Source organism: Xenopus tropicalis, chromosome 4 (genome assembly GCF_000004195.4).
Source record: "Xenopus tropicalis strain Nigerian chromosome 4, UCB_Xtro_10.0, whole genome shotgun sequence".
NCBI lineage: Eukaryota > Metazoa > Chordata > Amphibia > Anura > Pipidae > Xenopus > Xenopus tropicalis.
In genome coordinates, this window is record NC_030680.2 from 36448893 (window position 1) to 36472786 (window position 23894).

The 23894-nt window shown below is 43.9% G+C and overlaps 1 long non-coding RNA gene and 9 other non-coding genes across 10 annotated transcripts; all 10 read left to right on the forward strand.

Moving 5' to 3' along the window:
* The first annotated feature begins 13510 nt into the window (after window positions 1-13510).
* Window positions 13511-19328, forward strand: LOC100486597. The gene is made up of 12 exons (XR_001169043.3): window positions 13511-13583; window positions 14062-14091; window positions 15113-15159; window positions 15346-15369; window positions 15558-15586; window positions 16187-16219; window positions 16456-16582; window positions 17461-17489; window positions 17660-17695; window positions 18229-18290; window positions 18572-18598; window positions 19206-19328. It is a non-coding gene; the product is annotated as an uncharacterized LOC100486597 (long non-coding RNA).
* LOC116410671 lies at window positions 13920-13988 on the forward strand. The gene has a single exon (XR_004222584.1). It is a non-coding gene; the product is annotated as a small nucleolar RNA U25 (small nucleolar RNA).
* On the forward strand, window positions 14135-14205 carry LOC116410624. The gene has a single exon (XR_004222539.1). It is a non-coding gene; the product is annotated as a small nucleolar RNA SNORD26 (small nucleolar RNA).
* Window positions 15198-15269, forward strand: LOC116410623. The gene has a single exon (XR_004222538.1). It is a non-coding gene; the product is annotated as a small nucleolar RNA SNORD27 (small nucleolar RNA).
* Window positions 15410-15489, forward strand: LOC116410622. Its single transcript, XR_004222537.1, has one exon. It is a non-coding gene; the product is annotated as a small nucleolar RNA SNORD28 (small nucleolar RNA).
* Window positions 16247-16372, forward strand: LOC116410633. Its single transcript, XR_004222548.1, has one exon. It is a non-coding gene; the product is annotated as a small nucleolar RNA SNORD22 (small nucleolar RNA).
* Window positions 17308-17376, forward strand: LOC116410626. Its single transcript, XR_004222541.1, has one exon. It is a non-coding gene; the product is annotated as a small nucleolar RNA SNORD31 (small nucleolar RNA).
* LOC116410621 lies at window positions 17529-17593 on the forward strand. The gene has a single exon (XR_004222536.1). It is a non-coding gene; the product is annotated as a small nucleolar RNA SNORD29 (small nucleolar RNA).
* LOC116410625 lies at window positions 18088-18160 on the forward strand. Its single transcript, XR_004222540.1, has one exon. It is a non-coding gene; the product is annotated as a small nucleolar RNA SNORD30 (small nucleolar RNA).
* Window positions 18795-18862, forward strand: LOC116410627. The gene has a single exon (XR_004222542.1). It is a non-coding gene; the product is annotated as a small nucleolar RNA SNORD31 (small nucleolar RNA).
* Window positions 19329-23894: the final 4566 nt, after the last annotated feature.

Here is a 23894-nt window from a genome sequence, read left to right on the forward strand (position 1 = left end):
CGGGCAAAATGGGCACCTGCCCAGGGCCCACTCTTAAGGGGGGCCCACCGTGCCGCTTAGTACTTTTTTATTTATATATATATTTTTTTTTCCCCCCCACAGCTGCAGCCACAGCCGACCACGCCCCCTCAGCACCCCCACCCCCCACGCCAGCCAAATACCCGCCCGGAAGACAGTACCTCCTCACCTGTTTTTTTTTGTTTTTTTCTTCCCACCCTTCCCTATACTGGCGGCGCTGACCTCCGTGCGCCTGTATGACACGCATGCGTATTGGGCACGCCCCCCCTACGCATGCGTGTCATTGAAACACAAGGCGCTTGGGTGCGGCGGCGGTCGGTTGGGCTGGCTGAGTGAGCAGGACTGCTGGCCTTGGCTGACTGGGACTGGGATTTCGAGGCACTGCTGCTGCTGACACAGGTACAGATGCTGGGGGCGCAATATGAGGGGGGCTTGGCTGCTGACACAGGTACAGAGGCTGGGGCCTGGCTGGGGGCGCAATATGAGGGGGGCTTGGCTGCTGGCACAGTACAGATGGGGCATGGGGGGCAATATGAGGGGGGGCTTGGCTGATGACACAGGTACAGAGGCTGGGGCCTGGGGGGGCAATATGAGGGGTGGCTTGGCTTCTGACACAGGTACAGAGGCTGGGGCCTGGGGGGGGCAATATGAGGGGTGGCTTGGCTGCTGGCACAGTACAGATGGGGGGCAATATGAGGGGTGGCTTGGCTGCTGACACAGGTACAGAGGCTGGGGCCTGGGAGGGCAATATGAGGGGGGGCTTGGCTGATGACACAGGTACAGAGGATGGGGCCTGGGGGGGCAATATGAGGGGTGGCTTGGCTGCTGGCACAGTACAGAAGGGGGGCAATATGAGGGGTGGCTTGGCTGCTGACACAGGTACAGAGGCTGGCCTGGGGCCTGGGGGGGCAATATGAGGGGTGGCTTGGCTGCTGACACAGGTACAGATGGGGGGCAATATGAGGGGTTGGCTGCTTCTGGCACAGTACAGATGGGGGCAATATGTTGGGTGCTGGCACAAATACATGGGGGCAATATGATGGCTGTTGGCACTGGTACATGGGGGCAATTGGGGGCTTTTTTATGTGGCATGATAATGGCAGCTACCCATTTTTTAGTTCTATCTACTTGGGCCGTGGCTGGGCTTCGGGTGGGGCAATACATGTGACTGGGGGTGGTTGCTGCTGTGCTGGAACTGATTGGGTTTATGTGTGCTGTGACTAGGGGGTAGGGGCTTTTGTTTTAGCACTGATAAGGGTTATGCATGCTGTGACTAGGGGTGGGGTGGTGTTTCATGTGTGCTGTGTTTTAAGTTTGGGCTGATGTGCTGCCTGTGACTTTGTGTGATTTATTATAAAAAATTAAAAAATATACTTTAAAATGCAGAAATAAATGCCAGATTTGCCAAGATTTAATAAGAAGCTTTTTGATGTTTTTAATGTATGGAGCTAAATATTTTTTCACTAAATGGGCTGTTAATAAGAGTTTAGTGTGCCTTAACTGTAAATCATTGGGCCATTCGTGTGACATTCAGCGCCGGATTTGTTTTCCGTGCGCCCCTAGGCCGCCCCCCCTACTTCCCTGAGTGCTCCGTATGGGGGTAAAATTAAAAAATTTTGTTGTGGCAGGGCGGCATGCCGCCCCTAAATTTCTGCTGCCCTAGGCCCGGGCCTTTGTGGCCTCTCCACAAATCCGGGCCTGGTGACATTGACTATTTGTCCTAGGGCTGGGCTTCAGATCTCACTGTTTTGTTGCTTATCAATATGATGTTTGTGCCTTTATAATGTTGATGATGCCTCGTGGCTCTGGGTATCATTTTTATGCCTGTCCTGCTCTGTGTTGTGTCTACCATTCTGTGATGTAGATAGTGACAATTTGCAGTTGGTCTTGATTTTCTTTGTGATTTTTTTCAATTATGTATATTTTTGTTTAGCAGCTCTCCAAACATTTCCAGCAGCTATATGGGTGCTAGGGACCACTTTAAAGGAACAGTAACAAAAAAAATTAAAGAGCTTTAAAGTAATAAAAATAAAAGCATACACATCATTGGATAATCGATTTGGATTCCTAGATGATCTTGCTTTTAGAAAGCAAATGCATTCAATCTTTAACAGGCATATCCAAGTGATTTGGAGCTCACATTTTCAGATGAAGTTGTTGCATTTCAGAGCTTACTGCAGTCCTTTCATTCCACTACTAGTGTTATTCAAAATAGCCTTTACCTCAGCAAATTTTTGCGAGAAAAAAACATTATATCTGTCTACCCAAATGTGGAAATTGCCCTCCGCATATACTTAACATTACATGTCTCTTTAGCTGGGGGAGAGCGCACTTTCTCTAAACTTAAATTTATAAAATCAGAATTACGCTCCCAAATGCAAGAACAGCGTCTTAACGCTTTAACTCTTATGGCAATAGAAAATGATATTGTACAGAGTTTGGATTTCAGTGATCTTGTACATTCCTTTGCAATACAAAAGTCGAGGAGAAAGTTTTAGGCTTGCAGCACTGTTCTGTAAATGTTCCTTTTAAGCTTTAAAGTTCCTTTTTGTGTACACAAAATAGTAGTTTTGCCTGGTTGCATCCATATTTTTCATTATGTCTTATTTAAAACTTGTAAAAAATGGAAACCATGTTCTGATGTTAATGTCCCTTTAATGTTTGATCAGAACTACTGTAACATGCCCTGTGTGTACACAAAATAGTAGTAGTTTTGCAAGGTTTCCTCCATATTCTTCATTACATCTTCTTTAAAACTTGTAAGAAGTGGAAAATATGTTCTAGTGTTAATGTTCTTTTCAGCTTGATCAGAACTACTGTAACATGCCCTGTGTGTACCAAAATATTAAAGCTTTCTAACTGACTATACAATCAGTAAAGGTTCTAAGTATGGTTGCATTTGTTTTCCTTTTATCATAACAGTGTGTGTAACTGCATCCTATGGTGATGGCAATGTGGGGATCAGTTTGTTAATGCATGATCGGGGGTGTGGCCAGGGGTGGGGCGGGGGTGTGGCCAGGGGGGCCCACCAACTGTATCTCTGCCCAGGGCCCACCAAAGCCTTAAATCAGCCCTGAGTACTATGGCTCCAGTCAATATCAGGGTTAATTAAAATCCCCCATTATTATTACTTGCCCCAAACTAGCAGCCTTTTCTATTTGCAACCGGAGCTGGGCCTACCCCTACATTTAGTTTAGTAGCTTCTTTACTATCTGTGAGAAGCTCAACCCATAAGGATTCAGCTCCCTCTGTTACCCCCATCACTTCCTCTTTAATATTTTGCTTTTAGTTCCTGCTTAACGAACAGACAAACCCCTTCTCTAGAGGGACACACACCCCTCCTCTAGAGGGACGGTCCTTTCTGAGGATGGGAACGAGTCGCTTCTGTATAGAATGGTCTAATTCCTATTCTGTTCTGGTACCTCACCACTAAAGGCATTAGGTCCTTTTTAGGGATAGGAACTAGCTCACTGCCATATGAACCGTCTATTTCCTATCCACTACACTACAGAATATATGTCAAACTCGCAGCCCGCGGGCCACATCCAGCCCGGCATGTAATTATATCCGGCCCACGAGATCATTTTATTATTATTGTTTTCAATGGCCCGGCAATATGAAGCACCACACAATAAACTACATATCCCATAATGCAGCTCTCTTCTAATTGCTCTGGCGCTGTGACACATGTGCAGTAGGGGTTGGCGTGCGCATACGCCGTCATTCAAACGGCAGAGACAGAGAGAGCTGGCGCGAAACAAAATGTGGAGGGAAAATATAAGCAGGAGAAACCGGGGAGTTCTGGCGCTTGCTGCTGGCACAGGTAGAGATGATTTGGGGCCAATATATGATTTTTTGGCTGCTGCTGCTGCTGCCTGCTAGCATAGGTACAAACTGAGGCCAAATTGGGTAATATACAGTGTTGGCTGCTGCTGCCACAGGGACAGATGGGTGGCAATATGATGGCTGCTGGCACAGGTACACGGGGCAATATGGCTGCTGGCACAGATACATGAGGCAATATGGCTGCTGGCACAGGTACACGGGGCAATATGGCTGCTGGCACAGGTACAAGGGGCAATAATATGGCTGCTGGCTCAGGTACACGGGGCAATAATATGGCTGCTGGCACAGGTACACGGGGCAATTATATGGCTGCTGGCACAGGTACACGGGGCAATAATATGGCTGCTGGCACAGGTACATGGGGCAATAATATAGCTGCTGGCACAGGTACATGGGGCAATAATATGGCTGCTGGCACAGGTACAGGGGGCAATAATATAGCTGCTGGCTCAGGTACATGGGGCAATAATATGGCTGCTGGCACAGGTACACCGCGCAATATGGCTGCTGGCACAGGTACATAGGGCAATAATATGGCTGCTGGCACAGGTACATGGGGCAATAATATGGCTGCTGGCACAGGTACATGGGGCTAATATATAGCTGCTGGCTCAGGTACATGGGGCAATAATATGGCTGCTGGCACAGGTACATGGGGCAATTATATGGCTGCTGGCTCAGGTAAATAGGGCAATAATATGGCTGCTGGCACAGGTACATGGGGCAATTATATGGCTGCTGGCTCAGGTAAATGGGGCAATAATATGGCTGCTGGCACAGGTACATGGGGCAATAATATAGCTGCTGGCTCAGGTACATGGGGCAATATGATGGCTGCTGGCACAGATACATGGGGGCAATATGATGGCTGCTGCAGTATTGACAGTATTTATCGCAGCTAGTATGGTGTGCGCAATACAAATACATAATTTATGTCAATGCAATAAACAAACATAAACAAACTTGTTACCAAAAAAAGATGCCAGGTGTCCAGCTCTGATAAAAAGATATGAGCAAAGACAACTGAATTTTAGTGTGTTTAATAAATGTTTATCCTGTTCGGCCCGCAACCTAAAGTGTGTTTTGAATTTTGGCCCCCTGTGCAATTGAGTTTGACACCCCTGGTCTATGGGGTGGGGGGATCACTGTGCCTCTGATTTTCTGGGGGGGTATCACTGTGCCTCGGATTTTCTGTGGAGTTGGGGGGGGTTACTGTGCCTCTGAATTTCTTTGGGGTAAGGTTGGGGGTCACTGTGCCTCTAAAATGGTGGGATGAGTGGGGGCAATGTGCCTCTTAATGTCTGTGGGGTAAGGGGGGATCACTGTGACTGAATCTCAATGGGGTAAGGTGGGGGGTCATTGTGCCTCTGAATGTCGGTGGGTCATTCTGCCCCTTAGTGGGGGGCCACGTTTTTGTCTTCTTTCTCCTCTTAGGCACATCCTGTCTCTTTCGGCGAATGCGTATTTTTCAAACCCAGAAATTTGCTACAACTGTGCATGCGCCAAAATGCCGCTCCATTCACGAAGATTAAGAAGATGGCGGCTGGGAGCTCCTTTGCACTCACTCTGCTTTTCCAGTCTCTATTTCTGGAGGGAGGAGGATTCAGGCGTAAGACTGTACAGGGGGGCATACTGAGGGGGGGTTAGATGGGGACTTAACATCAAGGGTGGTTGAAATCTCCTTTAATTCACAGAACTATTTAATTTTAGTAATTGTTCAGTGGCATCTGTTTTTTCAATTTATTTAGATAAGAATGTGTTAATTGATTCTTTGTTCTCCTATTTTACAGCTGCTGTTGGAATCCTCACATCCCGACTCCTTTTGTCTCTATCGTTTGGTGCATTTTCCTATTGTTTTGCCAGGAATGGAAGTGGTAGTCGTTAAAGAAAAGCTCTGGTTTTATTTATTGTGTCCTAGATTTGTTGTCTGATTCTGCTTCGTGTTTTCATTTATGTTTTAATAAAATTATAAATAAAATTACTTTTTTGTTTGAAGTACATTTTTTTGTCCACTCTTTGGGATTGAATACATAACTTAATTTACTTGGCTAGAAATACCTATGCACAACCTTAGTTGATTGTATTGTAAGTCCTGGCTAAAGACTTTCAGAGGACTAGAGAGCTGTAGTTCCGTAATATGTGTGCAATTCATTTTTTTCACAAACTGAGAAAAAGTATTTTCACCACACTTTTTCTAATCTGTTAAAATAAAGTAGAACTCTTGTTTAAGCTTTAGTTTGTGAGAACACAAACAAATGTATCATATTCATGTATTTAATCTATACGTCTGTATTGGTTGCTTTTATTTATTCTTTTAGAAATATCATTGAAACTGGTTATTTCTTTGATTTGCAACTCACTACCCCTGTTCCGACAGGTGCTATTCACTATTTTTGGCTATAGGAGGATGCCATTAGACTCAATGTCCAATTTGATTATTTCTAAACTAGTACAGTACTGCCACATTTGACAGGTCAGTGATCCCAACCAGTGGCTCATGAGCAAAATGTTGCACTACAACCCCTTAATGTTGCTCTTAGGAACAAGCATGGTTGACTATAAAAGGCAATGAGTCAGTGCATAGCAGGAGGTCATATAGCCAGACTAATACTTTACACTGATGACCTATGGCCAGATTAGGGAGATTGGGAGAAAAAGGTATGCCTACTTTCAAATAAAGAGATAGTAATAGCAGTGAACACTGCCCTTAGCTGTCTGCTCATATAGAGAAGAGGTACTACAGACAACATGAAAATACCAGATTATTAATTCAACTCCAGGCAGGATGTGGGAAGTTTCATGGATTGTTTATACAGATACCATTCATTATGCCATATTTACCAAAAAAGACATTAAGTTTGCCCAGGTACAGTTACCATAGCAACTTATCAGCAATAAGCACAAGCCAGCCCCCCCTCCGATCCCCGCACCTGCCACAAACCCCCCTGGCTCCCCGCACCTGCCACAAACCCCCCCCCCGCCACAAACCCCCCTGGCTCCCCGCACCTGTCACAAACTCCCCGGCTCCCCGCTCCTGCCACAAACCCCCCCTGGCTCCTGCCACAAACCCCCCCCGGCTCCCCGCTCCTGCCACAAACCCCCCCGCTCCCCGCCACAAACCCCCCCCGGCTCCTGCCACAAACCCCCCCTGCTTCTGCCACAAACCCCCCCGCTCCCCGCCACAAACCCCCCCGGCTCCCCGCTACAAACCCCCCCGGCTCCCCGCTCCTGCCACAAACCCCCCCCCCCCTGCTCCTGCCACAAACCCTCCGCCGCTCCCCCCACCTGCCGGGTCTGCATGTCACAGAGCAGAGTTCTCCTGTCAGCTGTGTCGCCATGGCAACCAGACGCTCCTGCTGTGTGCGCATGCGGCGCCTATAGTCCCAAGTCGCCAAGTCTGGGGAGGAGCGTTGCATTATGGGAATCTTCTCTACCCTGCTCAGTGTTTTTTTTTCTGTTTGGCTTCTGATCTTCTGAACAGGTGAAGTATGGGGAGACTTAAGGGCACTATTGAGACAACTGGAGGTATGCCTGCAGCTTGAGATTAACTCTTTATTAGCCTTTCCTTCTCCTTTAAGGGCTCAACAAGGTGTACTGCCACCTCATCCCAAAGATTCTTTCTATTTTGTTTGTTGTGATATATGGGCAAGTCAGTTAGATATAATGCCGGACGTTCCTGCACGAGATCGATGAGGCGCTCAGTATCAAAATGAGGTTTAACAAACGGCATTGTGGAAATGGGAGTGCTTTCCTCAGTGTGTTGTCGTCGGCGTGTGTTGTCGTCGGCGTGTTTTCGCACGGAATGGCTCATTGTACTTTGGCGCGAATACAAAACCTGTTCAAACTCCCCGCCCAAACTGCGTGCGTCATTACGCATGACATGACGTAGGCACCGAATCGTAGCTACTAATCTCCTCGTGTACTACGCTGTACTTGATTTCAGTGCTTGTGAATGGCGAGGCTATTTTGTTCAAGTCGCTCAGAAAAGGGTCTGTGTGCGATTTCGAGCAACAGGCGACTTGAAATAGCCTTGTATGTTTTGGCGCAGGCGATTGCCATTGGGGTCTACTGCCGTTTTGTCGTTCGTCTTGTCACCAAAGCGCCGGTAAAAAAATCGCGGGCGACAAAGCTCCCCGTGTGCCAGAGCCCTAAGGTGTTCACTTAACTGGAAGGCAGTATCTGATTCATGCTTTAATGGACTTGTTTCTATCCCTATACTGGACCTGTCAGGTATTTGCCTATTACAGATTGTCCCTGTACTAAGTTAGAGAAGGCCTTAGACAGGATAGGAATTAGCTTGTTCATATATGAAGGGACCAGTTCCTATCCCTATACTGGACTTATCAGGCATTTGCCTAATACAAATGATCCCTGTAATGTTAGAGAAGGTCCTTAGACAGCATAGGAATTAGCTTGTTCATATAAGAAGGGACTAGTTCCTATCCCTTTACTGGACCTGTCAGGTATTTGCCTAATACAGATGGTCCCTTTACTGATAGAGAAGGTCCATAAACAGGATAGGAATTAGTTTGTTCATACACAATAAGAAGGGAGTAGTTCCTATCCCTTTACTGGACCTGTCAGTGTTTTGCCTAATACAGATGATCCCTTTACTGTTAGGGTAGGTCCTTAGACAGGATAGGAATTAGCTTGTTTATATATGAACTGACTAGTTTCTATCCCTGTACTGGACCTGTCAGGTATTTGGCTAATACAGATGGGCCCTTTACTGTTAGAAAGGTCCTTAGACAGGATAGGAATTAGCTTGTTTATATATAAAGGGACTCGTTCCTATCCCTTTACTGGACCTGTCAGGTTTTTACCTAATACAGATAGTCCCTTTACTGTTAGAGAAGGTCCTTAGACAGGATAGGAATTAGCTTGTTTATATATGAACTGACTAGTTTCTATCCCTGTACTGGACCTCATATGAAGTAGCAATAAAACAACTGAACACAGGATGATGGATTTTACACATCTTATATAAGAATAACTAAGTAATATCTCAAAAAATATTTAATTTAATGAGTTGCAAATTAGTTTCTATCTATTTAACATACCAAAAGATTCATATATTGTGTGGGCCTTTACAAGAATGGGAAATATAAACAACCGCAAAAAATCCTCTGCACTCACCCATTATCAATATGTAAAAATAGGACATTAGGACATTTCTGTGCATTCAGCTACTAAGAAATGCCTTCCCTCCCCACCCCAAAAAGAGGGATTGTTTGTCCGTACATTGCAATATACTTCAAGCTGGCCAACTACGTCAAAGTCATCCCTTCTGGCCAGTCCTACACTGACTGACCTATATAAGTAATTTAAGATTAGTACTGAGCAAAGGGACTAAGTTTTACTTGCAACATGCTTGCGTATAAGGTTAAAACTCCCATATGGTTGCCCTTTTATTGGCTCCATTGGGATCACCTGACTGTAGCTGGGAATAGTGGGGGCTACAACATGGAGCTGGCCACTGTTCCTGTATAAACAAACTTTCCCTTTTTCTTGTGTTATTATTAAGAATGGGAAATAGCCAGCTCTATTAGAATAGACTAGATTCTATCCTTATTTGGGACCTTACTTTTAAAGTCCTTGTACTGGATGGCATTTAGCTTTGTCAGTATAGAATGGACTAATTCCTATCCTGTTCTGGTACCTCACCACTAGAGGTATTTAGGTCTTTCTAGGGATAGGAACTAGCTCACTGTTATATGAATCGTCTATTTACTATCCACTAGTGCAGGGGTGTCAAGCTCAATCACATAAGGGGGCCGAAATCTAAAACACAGGCTAAGTCGCAGACCAAATTTTTTATTAATATACTTTGTAAGATACTAAGGGGTATATTTATCACAATGGGTAAAAAGTGGAGTAAGATATTACCGGTGATGTTGCTCATAGCAGCCAATAGATGCTTCGCTACTGTTGAAATCTGATTACTGATTGGATGCCTTGGGCAATCACTCCACTTTTTACACAGCATGATAAATATACCCCTTAGTCTTAGTTACTATGTGAGGAAAATGGAAATTGATCAGGCTGGATGGTCAGACACTCACCAAGGGCCACATAAAACAGCCAGATGGGCCGGATTTGGCCCCCGGGCCTTGTGTTTGACATATATGCACTAGAGGGACGGTCCTTTCTGAGGATGGGAACTAGTTGCTTCTGTATAGGGGGCTACAACATGGAGCTGGCCACTGTTCCTGTATAAACAAACTTTCCCTTTTTCTTGTGTTATTATTAAGAATGGGAAATAGCCAGCTCTATTAGAATAGACTAGATTCTATCCTTATTTGGGACCTTACTTTTAAAGTCCTTGTACTGGATGGCATTTAGCTTTGTCAGTATAGAATGAACTAATTCCTATCCTGTTCTGGTACCTCACCACTAGAGGTATTTAGGTCTTTCTAGGGATAGGAACTAGCTCACTGCCATATGAACCGTCTATTTCCTATCCACTAGCAGTGCTGTCCAACTTCTGCGGTGCTGAGGGCCGGAATTTCTCTCGCATACATGGTGGAGGGCCGCTAATGGAAGCCAGTGTTGGCCACTCCCCCATTTTTAAACCACACCCACCTCAAACCACACCCATTCAAACCAGCAACCCTCAGTACATAATTACACACCTTAGGGACCATTTAATGGCTATTTCCAACTGCTAACAAACTCCCAGAACAAACCCCTGCCAGGTTCACCTCCCACAGGCAGCATAGGGTAGGCAGAGAATGGCACACACAGGCAGCACTCTGCCTGTCCTATGCTGCCTGTGTGTGCCATACTCTGCCTGTCCTATGCTGCCTGTGTGTGCCATACTCTGCCTGTCCTACCCTGTCTGTGTATGCCATACTCTGCCTGTCCTATGCTGCCTGTGGGTGCCATACCCTCTGCCCTATGCTGCCTATGTGCCATACTCTGCCTACCCTATGCTGCCTATACACAGGCAGCATAGGCCAGGCAGTACATACAATGTCTGAGGTGTGAAGAGGTGAACAATGTGGGTGATTACAGCCTGAGGTGTGAACACTGCAGGGGGTGAACAATGCAGAAACTAAAAGGTGAGAAAAACACAGGGGATTACATGTTTAAACAATACAGGGGGATTACAGCCTGAATCTGAGGTGGAACCATGCAGGGGGGGCAGTTAATCACAGTACTGATACCATTTAAAGCTTACACAAGAGTAAGCCATCAAAGCAGCCAGACAGGTGGGGGGCCACACAGAGGGGGTTCAAGGGCCGCATTGGACAGTTGGACAGCCATGCACTACAGCATGGATCCCCAACCTTTTATACCTGTGAGCCACATTCAAATGGAAAAAGTTTTGGAGAGCAACACAAGCATAAAAAAAGTTCTCGGTGGTGCCAATGAGAGCTATAATTGGCTATTTGATAGCCCCTATGTTGACTGTAAGCATACAGAAGGCTCTGTTTGGCAATTACACTGGGTGTTTATATAACCAAAGCTTGTCTCCTAACCAGAAATTAAAAAAAATAAGCACCTGCTTTGAGGCCACTGGGAGCAACACCCAAGGGGTTGGGGAGCAACATGTTGCTCACGAGCCACTGGTTGGGGATCACTGCACTACAGCATATGTGTCAAACTCGTGGCCCGCGGGCCACACCCGGCCCAGCATGTAATTATATCCGGCCCGCGAGATAATTTTATTATTATTGCTTTCAATGGCCCGGCAATATGAAGCACCACACAATAAACTACATATCCCATAATGCAGCTCTCTTCTAATCGCACTGGCGCTGTGACACATGTGCAGTAGGGGTTGGCGTGCGCATACGCCGTCATTCAAACGGCAGAGACAGAGAGAGCTGGCGCGAAACAAAATGTGGAGAGAAAATATAAGCAGGAGAAACCGGGGAGTTCTGGCGCTTGCTGCTGGCACAGGTAGAGATGATTTGGGGCCAATATATGATTTTTTGGCTGCTGCTGCTTCCTGCTAGCATAGGTACAAACTGGGGCCAAATTGGGTAATATACAGTGTTGGCTGCTGCTGCCACAGGGACAGATGGGGGGCAATATGATGGCTGCTTGCACAGGTACATGGGGCAATATGGCTGCTGGCACAGGTACACGGGGCAATTATATGGCTGCTGGCACAGGTACACAGGGCAATATGGCTGCTGGCACAGGTACACGGGGCAATAATATGGCTGCTGGCACAGGTACACCGGGCAATATGGCTGCTGGCACAGGTACATGGGGCAATAATATGGCTGCTGGCACAGGTACATGGGGCAATAATATGGCTGCTGGCACAGGTACATGGGGCAATAATATGGCTGCTGGCACAGGTACATGGGGCAATTATATGGCTGCTGGCACAGGTACATGGGGCAATAATATGGCTGCTGGCTCAGGTACATGGGGCAATTATATAGCTGCTGGCACAGGTAAATGGGGCAATAATATGGCTGCTGGCACAGGTACATGGGGCAATAATATGGCTGCTGGCACAGGTACATGGGGCAATAATATAGCTGCTGGCTCAGGTACATGGGGCAATATGATGGCTGCTGGCACAGGTACATGGGGCAATATGATGGCTGCTGGCACAGGTACATGGGGCAATAATATGGCTGCTGGCACAGGTACATGGGGCAATAATATGGCTGCTGGCACAGGTACATGGGGCAATAATATGGCTGCTGGCACAGGTACATGGGGCAATAATATGGCTGCTGGCACAGGTACATGGGGCAATTATATGGCTGCTGGCACAGGTACATGGGGCAATAATATGGCTGCTGGCTCAGGTACATGGGGCAATTATATAGCTGCTGGCACAGGTAAATGGGGCAATAATATGGCTGCTGGCACAGGTACATGGGGCAATAATATGGCTGCTGGCACAGGTACATGGGGCAATAATATAGCTGCTGGCTCAGGTACATGGGGCAATATGATGGCTGCTGGCACAGGTACATGGGGCAATATGATGGCTGCTGGCACAGGTACATGGGGCAATAATATGGCTGCTGGCACAGGTACATGGGGCAATAATATGGCTGCTGGCACAGGTACATGGGGGCAATATGATGGCTGCTGCAGTATTGACAGTATTTACCGCAGCTAGTATGGTGTGCGCAATACGAATACATAATTTATGTCAATGCAATAAACAAACATAAACAAACTTGTTACCAAAAAAAGATGCCAGGTGTCCAGCTCTGATAAAAAGATATGAGCAAAGACAACTGAATTTTAGTGTGTTTAATAAATGTTTATCCTGTTTGGCCGGCGACCTAAAGTGTGTTTTGAATTTTGGCCCCCTGTGCAATTGAGTTTGACGACCCTGCACTAGAGGGACGGTCCTTTCTAAGGATGGGAACTAGTCACAACCAGGGTGCTATGCCCAGCCTGCCTCTTCACCAGTAAAAGTTAATCCACAAATGATGGTCAATTACCTGTCATATCCACCCATAACACAGAGGCGCCTACTGCTCTTAATAAGCCGCTACCATAATTAGTTATATTGTATAATGGTTCCAGCTATGTAACACGCATGCGTCGGCAGAATGTTTGCAATACCCTATTTGTGTAACAATAAAGCATGTTGATTAAAAAAACCTCTCGGGCGCTGCGGGAACTTCTTCGCATGCGCATTGCTAATTTACCCGACTATCTGTGCGTTTCTTTGGCTATATAAGCTCACCGCGCCTATGCAATCGGCCATTTGAAACGTGCTTCGATCTGAGATGGTGAGTAGCAGTCTTTATCTGTCCCTTGTGCGGAGCGGGCCGCATAGTTCGCTGATTTCTGTTGTTACTTGGCTCCGGTTACACAGTGATAAGGGTCCTTTTGTTTATTTTCTATATTCATCAAGCCTGCATTTATTTTTTTTTCTCTTTTTGGGATTGTCTTATTATTGTGAATAATATTCCACGCTGTTATACGTATTTATCTGTAGTGTGCTTTTTACTGGTGTCGCTGCCTTTCAGCGCCAGGCATTCCCTACCTGTAGGCACAACTGGCATTTTGTGACCCATTGCCCTCTGCATAGATCTTGCATGTACCAGAGACCTTTAAACCCGATGTGCCAATGACGAGACCAATCACAGACCTGTTCTGAGAGCAATGAGGACAGCTTAATATCTCTGAGGCCCCATTAAATAAACCTACCTTTGTGTTTGTAATATCCACATCTTGGTTCTAACCATGTCTTTTATGCCATTGCAGGCTGCAGCTTATCTCGCTGGTTTGGATCTGGTAAGTGCCTTTCTCTGACTGTCGCCTATATTGCAGCCATGTGCTGCACTGATGATAAAATGAACTCTCTCTTACTGAGTTTACAGTGGAGACAGACCTTATAATCTGAGTAGCACAGTTTGGCAAAGGTGTAAAACTCATTTTTGTAAAAAGCAGGTTCTCTCTCTGAATTTAAGGGCCTCCTCATAAGTCTTTATGCTTTCTTCCCTATAAACCATTGTAACTGGTAACTAATTATAATCAAGTACCAACTTTGAAACTCTTCTGTAGTCCATTTAAAAGCAGGGATGGATGTCTCATTCTCACCACCACCAGGCTTTAGTATTTGTGGCCTGAGATGTTGCAAACAAGTCACACTGGAAACTTGAGAGGCAGGATTTATTTAGGCAAAAATAAACCTTAATTATGGAGAGTATTGGGGCAGCATATTTAACCTACTGCCTTTATAGCCTTGCAATGGCTGCATGATTAAAATGCTGTGAAAGGTAACCCTTTGCTATAGCATTTTTTCCTAAAGTGCATAGTGCTGCTTGGTGGTGCTGCTGCAACAACTTGTTGTTGGGGGTGGGTGCTAGAAGGAACATTTATTTCTAATCTTAGAGTTTCAGTCATTCAGTTAACTGCCTTGACTGTGCTTACCAGTGGTCTTACATACAATAACCTGTTCCAGATATCTGTGCCTTTTACCAAGGCTGTTTTCTAAGATGTTCAGTCCTGCATGCACCTCAATAGCCCCATATAATGTAATGCATACATAGCTGCTATGTGCAGAACGTAAGGTAAATATCTATCACACCTGCATCTAGATGTTCTGGTAAATTTCATAGCTGCAGCTTAATGCTGCTTTGCAGGGAGATTAGTAGTAATATGCAGCTCCTTACATATAATCCTTCAGCCCTGTTAATGGTTGGAAGGCAGCACAAACTTTAACCACATTGGGATAAATGTAAAGTAAGATGTGACAATTATCAAAGTTTTGACTGCAAGTCGAAGTCTTATTTAAATTTGCTTCCCCCCCTAGGGTCCCAAAGCAGTAGCTCAAATGGTGTTGATAAAAAGACTGTACAGGTGAGTAAGACTTTGCTTTATGGTAAATTTTCATTTGTTGTCAATGATGAATAAAATAGACAAGCATATGTCTGAATAGTATGTGTTGCCATCTTATTTTTTCTGAGAAACTGGTCCTTATTTACTCCTATTGGGAGTCCTTACTTTCACTGACTTAATTTTTTTTTTTTTTATATTTTTGTCCAGGTGCATAACATGAGGCTTAAGCAGGTATGTATGCAGTCTGTTTTAACATGTTGGCTAGCCTTGTTCCAAATGATGACTGAATGAAGTCTCGTTCGTCTGAAAATCTTTGAAGAATACTTTTAGCATGGTGGAGTTCTGATGGAGCAGAATTCTGCTTAGTTGGGCCACTTGTGGCTTTAAAATGAACTTAAGATGTTGCTTTTTTTCTTTAGGTGTGAGTGGTGCTGGAGTTCTGTGAAAGGTAAATTAATGGTCTGCTATGAAATACATCTGCCCTAAAACATACTTTGTTACTCTTGTTGCTCAGATGTGTGCCATGCATGGGGGACTGCAAATGGGAAGTAGGCATTAGAAAAGAATCACAAGGAGTGCAGTTTTGGCTTAGCCCTTAATGGCTTTATGTGATATGCTTCCCTGCCTTCTAAACGTCTTATCTAGATGCTTTGTGGGCATCACATTTAAATACTGATCGCTCAATACTTACATGCCTAGGCACATGCTTTTTTACTTTCTGCTGACCCTTATATATTGCCAAACAAGTTGGCATACACAGTTGGATGTCATGCGCTCCATGCAGCAACAGAACAAGAGTTGCCCCAGTTGCTTTTCAGGTGTTGGTACACAGTTCTGTATAAAGGTACCCCCTTTTAGTGTTGAGGTTTTATTATTCAGTATCCAATTATCTTCATGGTCTGAAAGGATGAATGGGTTTTACCCATTAAGTACTGGACGACAAAAGTCATATGGCATTAAGTCACCAAAGCACTGATCAGACTAAAAAGCATTCAGAATATTAATATAATGCTTAAGGCTGTTGCTGATAGAATTCTTTATTTCACAGATGCCAAAGCTGATGGCTCTTCTCTACAATCAGGTACTATATGCATTTTATTCAGATATGCCCCAATGATGAAACCTTCACATGTCCGACCAGCTGCCTGGTGCCAGAGCCTGAAAAGGTGAACCCACTGGTACCAACAGCTGGAGAGGAAGGAAGACTTGTTCCAGCTGGAACTGTCTGAGGGCTTATTTATAATAAACTGGATGTCTAATAGAAACCTTGCAGATTAAGGGGATTAAGTCCCTTAAAAGCTCTGTACTGTTTCACAGGTTGGCACTGTTGTATACAGTAGCTGCAGTTGGTTGTGCCATTTCCATCCTTCTGCTCATGCATTTATGGACTGGAGATCTGGAAACCCTTCATCTGGACCCTTCGTCTTGACCTGCTCTGTTGCAGGTATGTTACTATTGTCAACTTCACCCTGACATTTTTATCATACTGACTTGTCACTATGTGGTCTAACATGAAGAGCTTTGCACTGGGTTGTATACCACCTGGCTTGTAGAATTCTGGCCTCATCAGTTAGACTTCATATTCTGAATGCTGTGCATTCCTGTTGCCTGTTACAAAAGGGGTGCCCTAAAGGTAGTTTGTAGTCTGTTAGATGATGGGCAGAGGTGATTCATGCACAGGAGAAGGCCTGCAGATTTTTGCTGCCCCCTTGCACTGTGGTGCTCCTGCCGGAGGCAAGTTTATTAGCGGAACACTTAAAGTACTTGAAGATTGTCTTGCTGCAATCAACTAGTTTTGGTTCACACGGTTAAATGGGATGTAGCAAAGATGATTCTATGTGAACTACAGTGTTCTGATGGTGGGGACAGTCCCTGAATCTTAAATATTGCCATGCTATCATCCACTTTGTTTTCAATAAAACATTGGCTCTAACACAATGTAGAAATTATAAAGATGTGTTAGCAGTATAAAGTACTGAAATTAACATTTTGTCTACCTTAGGCAAAGCTATTGCCTACCAGGCACAAGGGGAGCTTAACTAGAGTGTTAGTGGTCCCCTTGGCATAATTTATCTTGCAAAGATACAATTTCATGAGCAAACAAGTAAAATCGTGTTATAGCTAGCTTGGCATATCTGGGTCTGTAGTACAGGCATAACTATAGTCTGGCTAAAACCTGATGAGTTCTATTACCGCCCCAGTCTGATTATCTGTGACTGAATGGTATCTTCTGATTGCCTGCCAGCTGTAGTGGTCTACATCCTTTAAATCCTGAATTACACATCACTTCTAAACTAAATTCTTCTTTTTTTTTTTTTTTAGGTCTACTATAAGGTGTCAAACTATGCCAGGTATGTGGCTCTACTGGGTAAATAGCTGTAGAATTCTGGTTGCTGTGATGAAACTAACTAGCTCACTTTGAATAAAGATGAAAAGTTAAGAACACCTGAGCATCTTTTGCATAATTTTCCTTTTTTGCCCCTTTTTTAAAGTGTGTAATTTTTAGCCTTTTCATCTGCAGATTACATGCTGTTATGTGGTTGAAACAGAGCTCATGGTGAGTGCTTGTAGCTTAATCTTCAATACCCATACCATAGCAACTTTTGTGGCTTTTGCTAAACTGTTCTCCTGAAAGGCAAGCTTTATTACTCCCCAGGTAGTTGCTATGGCTGACACTAGGTGTAAACTGAACTGCTCCCTGATTGAATTTCAGTAGCAGGCTGCTAGAATCCAACCTACTCAAACGACTAGGCAGCACTTTAGTTGAGACTGGAATGTTGTGGGCAATGCATAAAAAACGTATTCTAGTTTTTAAGCTGGAAAGAGGCAGAAGGCAAATTCTATAGATCCTAAAAAAGACAATTTAAAACAAAATTGCTAAGAACGCTATAGGTTAAATTTAACATGAACCACCTCTGTAACCTGATGCATAGTTTATGCCTAATGCACTGACGTGATGAATTCAATCTCATGGAATCTCGTTCGTCTGAATAATTCTGATGAGACTTATTATCTGACTGTGTTCTGTGTTGAAAGTGCATGTTGCACAGTCTTATGACACTGTATAACATGCCTGTATGGTATTTGCAGGGGCTACTGACAAGATGCCAAACTGCCACACCGTTGATATTCAAAAGGACAGATCATTGAAGGTAATGGAAAGTGTGAATCGGACTATTTCTTTACACTTTTGATATGCAGTGCCTAACACTTATATTGAATCAGGCACATAGCTGTTCCCATGTCTGGGACCATATGATGTGGGGGGGGAGCATTTTCAGTGGGGTCTCCAGTGATGAATCATCCACTATACCCTGAGCTGACACATGTTGGCTATGACAAGGATCGTCGCTATACTGAAGAGATTCCCCTTAGCATAAAGCAGAATACTAGGTGGTTGGTACTATCTAACGGGTATTTTTCTTCTCCTCAGCTTGTGTTCCGAAGCTGCACAACTCTGGTGAGTATAGCCTGCAATCACTTAACTTGTTGTCAAACCTGTAAAGTAAATTATTGGTCAAACATACAGTATTGCCTAACTTAAATACAATAAGTAACCTGGTGCAGTGTCAGTAGCACTTCTCCTACAATTCAAATTTTATTGGCTTTTAAAATGATGGGGGGGTTTTAACAGAAAAAGTACTCCTAGAAATAGGTTCAGCTGTGATGATCGTATACCGCCCCAGTCTGATGTCCGTGACTGAGTGGTACAATCTGAGCTGCATTTAATCACTTGTGGTTTCACTTACTGGGGGTCCTCAACAGTCTTACCCATGAGCCACATTCTAGTTTAAGTTGTAACATGAGTTCCTGTGGGATCCCTAATAAAAGCGGATTGGCTATTTGGTAGCCATCTACTGGGCACATGTAGGAGGCTGTTTTAAAACCAAAACTTCCCTCCAAGCAAGGAAATAAAAAAAAGCACCTGCTTTCAGGCTACTGGGAGCAGCATCCAATGGTTGGTGAGCCACTGGTTGGATAACTGGCTTGGGCATTCAACATTGCTGGTTTAATTAGCTTAAGTTTAATTGTAATTTTAAGAGCCCTAACTGTAATCCTGTTTTCAGCTTCTACACATGGCAAATCTGCTATCCTGCTGAGGTTCTGGTGCCAAGCATGAAACAAGACTGAAGTCTACAAATGTCATGTGGCTCTGTTGATAACCTGTAAATAAACTTATTCTGACTGACCTTGGTCTGTTTCTTGGTTATCTGTATTTTTTGACAACACTGGGGCTCATTCATCAGCACTGGGCAAATTTGCCCATGGGCAGTAACTAATAGCAACCAATCATTGATCAGATTTTTTTTTTTTATAGCCAGCTGCAAGTAGAACAATGAATGCAACAATCTGGTTGCCATGGGTTACTGCCCATGGGCAAATTTGCCCAATGTTAAAGGACTCTGGAGTCCTGACTGCCATTAAGGTGTGAAATGATGGGGGGGGGGGGTGTCTGTCCATAGCAATATGTTGCAGGTAAGTGTTAGAGTGGCAGCAGAACCACATCTGGGGTGGGCCAAGCCATCTGGGTGCTCTAGTAAACACAGCCAGCTTGCTCACAACTCTTTCCCCCCTACATGTGTATGTGGACACATGCTCTGATCTGGATGGGGGGGGGGGGGGCACAATCCTAGACTAGGGGGAGCCAGTTCCACCCTAGGCAGGTGCCCTGCCTACCTTTAGTTCCTGCCCTGACCCTCATGCTCTTAAAGGGGTTCAACTTTTATACAAAATACACAAATCTAACAGTTCACATTAATAGAACAATCTTTCACATACATATTAACAAATGTGCAGCTGGGGCAACTTAACTCAGAATTGTCCCTTTGCTGATCCTTCCTTTTTTAGAGGAGGTCACTGACCCCTATAAACACTACAGGGTTTTTACTTTATGGTATCACAGTACTGGCAGCAGTCTTAACTCCTATTGGCTGTGTCAGTTTGGCATTGCTTCCATTGCCTGTGAAGTTAACCAATGAATTTATGCAACTGGTTAGAGTGCAGGAACAACTAATGAATTGGTCCAATAGGAATAAAGTAAGGGCAAAGCCTGGATGCAATGATGTAGGCATATAGGAAGTTCTCAGTGTCCAGTTCAAAATTGTCTCTTGCATCCCTTCAGAAAGCTCATCAAACTGGATTGACAGGTATGAAAGTAGCTCTTACATTGGCCTTGTGGATTTTATAACATGCAAGATCATTGTTGGTGGTTTAAGATTTGGAAATTGAAAGTGAAAAACCTCTAATAAACTGCCTAAGGCATTGACAGGCTTATTTAAACATTTAGTATACTAGAATAGGGCTTGTGCTTAACATTAATTGGGTTAGGAAGTCTCATTTTACAGTATAAATAGCAGCAGCTGCAAGGGAAGACCAAGCATTTCTTTTATAATTCTCCAATGGAAGGAAAACACCAAGGGATATCCCAAAGACAGGCCGAAGGATGCTATAAGGCAGGGGGTCCCTCGCACCTTAAATTTCTCAGGAAAAATGTGTAAGTATTGCTGATCTGAATGAGAACAGATGTATTATGGTCATGAACTTAATTGCAGTGGCTTTAGAAAATGAGAGCCTAGACAACCATAATAGCTTGTCTCTATTATGAGAGGAGATAGAGGATGGGGTAATACAATTTTAGTACAATTTAATTTTGTCCCTTTGGGCTGTTATCACCCTCTGCTGTGTGTGGTCAAGCTGCACATTTGCTCTTTGTCCATATTGTTCTGTGGAATGGTTTTTGCTCTTTCCAACATATCAATCTGCATATAAAGTTAAATTTATAGTCCCAAAACTGCATGGGTTAATATAGAGCCTGGCACAAGTTCTGGGAAACCTTCCAACTTCTCTCAAGTGCTGGAGTGGTGCCCAGTATATTAATATGGATTTTGGGGAGGAGGCAAAGTAGGATGGTTGCTAGCTGGCTGTGGGGGGCTTTGACTACAATGTGGGCCCTGGCATCGGGCTTGCAGGAAACAGATGGATGCAGTTACCCTTTGCAGGGTGCACGTCGCTTTACCCCACCACGGCCAAGTGAGTGTGCCCTACGCTGTGCTACCCTGACTTACTACAGGATCCTTGGGCAGGGGAGGCGTATCAGCGTGCTGTTTACCGAAGCCACCACAAGTAGGGGCACACCTGCATTGCTGTGTATGTGACCACTCTAGTGTATGAAAGGAATGTTCATGTGTGTTAGCTGCAGGGCCTGAATTTTTGTTACTGTATAAAGCTAAAGTATAACTATAAAAATACAATTACATTCTCATGATTCCTCTAATTTTGCCCAAAAGCTTGTAGTGAAGTTCACACCTCCTGTCCTATCTTATAGCTTTGCCGCTGAAGTCAACAAGCATGAAAACTGAATATGAAGACCCACATGACTTATAGCATAACATTAAACCTAGCAGCTCATGTATTTGCTACATGGCTTGAATGTGACTTTATTTCAGTATGTCTAATATTATTTCTCTGATCATAGTCTCTATAGTTGAATGTATTGAAGGGCTTTTATGCCTTCAAACTTTCTTAAAGGAACAGTAACACCTATAAATGAAGTATATCAGAGTAATTAGAACATATTGTACTTTTGCCCTATACTGGTTAAAGTTGTGTGTTTGCCACAGGAACACTTATAGTTTATATAAACAAAGCTGCTGTGTAGCCATGGGGGCAGCCTTTCAAACTGCAATAGGACTTAATGGCACAGTTTACATAGCAGATAATGGATAAGCTCTGTAAAACACCAGTGTATTCTACAGAGCAAAGTAACCTGTGCCCTTTTTCCCAGCTTCAAGCCAAGGCTAAAAGCATGCTATGCCAGCAACACATAATAGAAGCTTAAAAAAATAACTAACATGAAAATGTAAAGATATTTAAGTCTTAATATGTCCATTAGACAAAACCTTAGAAATCCATAATGGCCATGTGTCTAGAAACAATTAAAAAATACAGTTTTTACCTTTACATCCTAATGAAGAATCTTTTTGTTGGTCACAGGCTCAGAGCAGTATTACTGCTGGTTCTTGTCTAAGCAGTGCCGTAATGAAGAATCCTTAGAGATGGCCTTTGTTGTAGTGGATCCTAGTCCCCTGCCATGCCAGCTCCTGATTGAACCCCAAGGTACTGGGCAGCAGAAGCTAACACCTGACAGAGAAGTCCATAATCTCCTGAGCTCACATTGTGGCCAGAGATTTGAAGTCACTTTGCCATTCCAAAAGGCACAAAACGCTGCAGAATTTTGTGTACGTCATATGTGCCCTCATCAGAACATAGATTCTTCTTCACCTGTCAAGCTGCCTCGCTGCCCTCCATTCCTTATCACATTATGGAGGACACATATTCAGCCTGGTGCATGAGATGTTACAGGCAATATTGCTGGACTGACTTTAACATGGTACTCATTGCCAGTTTCTGAACTACAAACACCACCTTTAAATGTGAAGCAGATTTGAATGGATCAAGAATTCAGACAATGAAAGTGTATTACTATGGGCACATGTGTATTTATGAAAAGTAGTCAACATTTTGAAATCATTTCCAGGGGCACTTTCTTAATGGGACTTTGTGTCATACAAACATTAAGCTAAGAGGGGGCATAATACTGGCATGTAGCATGTTCAATGCCTTTAGAACTCATAGCAACTTTGTATGTTGCAATGAAAGAAAGCAGTCTAGAGCAGTGTTTCTAACTCTGTAAATGGAAACTACACAGTGAGGATCGCTTTAAATCTGGTGAGGTTACACAGCAGACTGCACAAACTTAACTGTAGCTTCCACTTCTACACAGACCCTATCAGAAGTGGCAAAACATTGCATTCCAATTTGGAAGACATTTAGCCTTTTCTTGGGATAACATTGGGACCCTTGGAAAACATAATTGAGATGTAGTCTTTAACTGATTATATTTTTCACCTGGTCCAGTCACTATCTGTATAAAATAAGATTACACACTGACCAGGAAGGCAAATGTTTTCAGCATGCATGGACCAATGAGCTGCCAACTTAGTTAAAAGTTTTTAGCAGGGTTGGACTGGACTATTGGGAAAAAAACTGATGGGCCCTGCAAACTGCTCGCATCATGCTTTGCTGCTTACTTACTGTGAAAAAATTATGGTGGCTATGTGTTCCAAAGTGAAACGTATAACCATCTTTCTTTTACAGTAAGTAAGCAGTGCAGGAATGGGAGCAGTGGTGGCTGGGGGCAGAGCAGGAAACAGTGTTGGGCCCTTAAGTCAGGTACCTGGTGGGACCTGGGTAAGTCCAACTCTGGTTTTTATCCACTTTTAGAAGAAGAGAGGGAAATTCCAAATATAATTTGGTAGAAGAACATACAGAGAGGGAAATTCTAGCTTGTTACAGGGCAACTTATTGTAAGCAACTATTTAAATGATCTTTATTATGTATTTAGTGTGCTTTTTTAATTACTACAGTTCCTGTTCCACCTGTTCCAGAAACTGAAAACAGTACCCGGTTGTTGGGGTCACTGACCCTGACAACCAAGAATATCCAACAGCAAGTGCAATCAAGCTAAAATGGATGCAAATATAACAGAACCTTTCTAGCCTTGATACACAAATCTGACATTTATTTAAAGGCCAGTCAAAACATAAATGTACAACCCCTTATACTGACTTAAGGCCCTACATTTCAATTTTAGGCCCTAATGAATTGTTGATTTATATGTTTTTAGCTATATTTATGGGTTTTTATGTAATGTGTAAATTAGTGCTGTTAGTAGTAGCTGCTTATCCTTCAGCTTG